We start from the raw sequence: 2,718 nt of genomic DNA on the forward strand, positions 1-2,718 counted from the left end.
TAAATCTTCACCCAAATCACAATAGATAAAAAAAAATAAAAAATAATAATAATAAAAAAGAAATCAACCATTGAAAATCCTACAGCACACAATTCTACTCTGACACACATAGGGCCATCATATGTCAGTATCTACTTGACAACAACTGGTACTGTTCCTGGGCTTAGTAGAGAGTCTATGCCATCAGGGGAAGGAGATATGCCTCATGGGTTAGGGAAGAGATTTTCATAGGCTAAAGATGCTATTATTTATGGGGGATCTTTTTCTGTTTAGTTGTGTATCTAGTACAGCTTTTGGCACATAATATGTTCTCAATAAATGTTTGTTGAATGAATGATTGAGTGAATGAAAGCCATCACCACTACCCTTGAAGAGCTTTCACTGTGGGGGAAGGAGCAGATACATATACATGAGGATCATAGGAATGTATATGTGTGTATATTCTCATATGTATATATGTATGTGTGTGTGTGTATATATATATATATATATATATATATGTAATTGAATCCCAGATAGTATGGTACAGAATATAAATGGTGTAAGAATAAGTCAATTTTCAATAAGATAATTAAGTCAATTATTGGAGATGAGATACAAATGATTTTTTTTTGTTATTGTTCTAAGAAGTCTGTATATTACTCATGCTTGAGAAGAACTGTTGTAAACACTACTCAACATCTTTCCTAATCCCTCAGGATACTAGTCTTTGTTGAGGGCTAATGTGCCAAGGGATTAATGTGCTACTGCCCTTGGAACCTCCTGTAGGTAATGCTTGACCCTAATGGTGGCTTCCAATGGTAAAGATTTGAGGCCTTCTTACCTGATAAATTTAAAGATCATTTTGACTAGTGGATCTCAGGACCCTTTATATTATATAGTGTATGCTGAATTTGCCCAAGAGCAAGTTGTGATCTATGCAAACTTTGGATGCATTTGGTGGAGACAGGTTGACCAGAACCTTGGGAAGCTTTATGTGTAGGTACAGGCCCCATCTCTCTGGCCCACCCAACACTAATGTCTGCAAGGTTCTAGTGCTGGCTCCATACCTGGGACTTCATGACGAATTCCCTGTGATCTTCATGGAAGTTGGGCCTTCCCTCTATATCGTAGGTCTTAGAGCTGGCAGATGATTTTGTGACTTTATTCTATGTGAGAACCTACATTTTCTCCAGAGGCAAGTAATTCTGGCTCAGGTCTTCTCCCGGGCTCTATTTTTGACTCTAAGTGCTGTGAGCCACGAAATGAGTATAAATTCCATTCTCAGTGTCCAAGTGAGCAACAGGTCTCAAATACAACAAACAAATCAAAATAAAACCTCTCCTCTTTTTTCATATTACAATAAGAATAATACACATTTACTGTGGGAAATAAAGAGAATACTGATATGAAAGTAAGAAAAGTTAAACCACCCATAATACCACATCCAAAGATAATCTCTTTTAATGTTTTGAAGTGTTTATTCATTATATATTTCTAAATATAAAATTAGATGATACTGATTCAGATCTCTAGCAAACACTCCTACATGCTCTTTGCTGAACCAAATACAGTCCTGGCCTCTAAAAACCTACAGTTCTGTAGGGAAGATAAAACATTTTCACAAATATACAACCCTAATATCAACAGCTCTGGAAACATCCAGAATGATGTTTTCTGCTGCATTGCCAGACACCAAACCAAGGTCATGAACAAAAAGTTCACTCACTAGGAGATCTGGCCTAGGGAGAGATAATTTATGCACTGAGTACTTTAAAAATTGTTTCTCTGTCTACTTTTTTTATTCCTTCATTTATTTTGCTAAGCCAAACATGCAAATCTGGCACACAGTACACGGCGTATGGAGGCGGAATTTGATGCACGGAGCCTGCCCTGTCTCAGTCCATGACTCTCTTCCCTCTCCTCCTGCCCACTCAGGGCTCTGATGGGCAGCTGCAGGCCCCAAACTCTGAGAAGCTATCAGTTTCTTAATTTTGAGAAGCTTCTTTGCAGAGGAACATAGAAGTTGTTTCTTCAAAGAACACTAGGCTTCCTGCATCATCTAGGTGTGGATCTGAATTTAAAAATTCTGGAACTGTTCACTGATGTCCACCCACTGAAGCTGCTTCCTGGTGGGTGACAAAGAGGCTTTCCAGAGTATAAATTCTTTAAGGTGGTTTTACTCAAAATGGTGCCCCCAAGGTTTGTATAAGAAATTTTAAATTCTGTGATTTTATTTCAATTGATAAAGAAGTAACACAGGGAATATTTGGTTTGGGTTTTACTATTCTATAAGAGTGAAAATATGAGGATTTTATATTTCTAACAATTTATGTGACATTTGAAGAAATTAATGTAAATCATCATAGGGAAGGGTGCAAAATTATACCGTTTTCCTCCTTCCTTTAACCAGTAACCAGCTGCTGTTGAGTCAACTCTAACTCATGGCAAATCCATGTGTGTGAGTGGAGCTGTGCTGTACAGGGTTTTCAATGGTTGATGTGTTTTTAAGAATTAGATTGCCAGGCCTTTCTTACAAAGCACCTCTGGGTAGACTTAACACTCCAACCTTTTGATTAGCAGTCAAGTGCGTTAACCATTTGTACTACCCAGGAACTCCTCTACGGTATATAGAAATTCTATCCTGATACATATGGGGTCATCATGAGTTGGGGTCACCACACATCAGGTTGACTGAAAAGCAACTGCTTTCTTTTATATATCATTAAAGTCTGAGAA

This window comes from Orycteropus afer, unplaced genomic scaffold, assembly GCF_000298275.1.
Source record: "Orycteropus afer afer isolate SDZICR_OR568_19922 unplaced genomic scaffold, OryAfe1.0 scaffold00252, whole genome shotgun sequence".
Lineage (NCBI taxonomy): Eukaryota > Metazoa > Chordata > Mammalia > Tubulidentata > Orycteropodidae > Orycteropus > Orycteropus afer.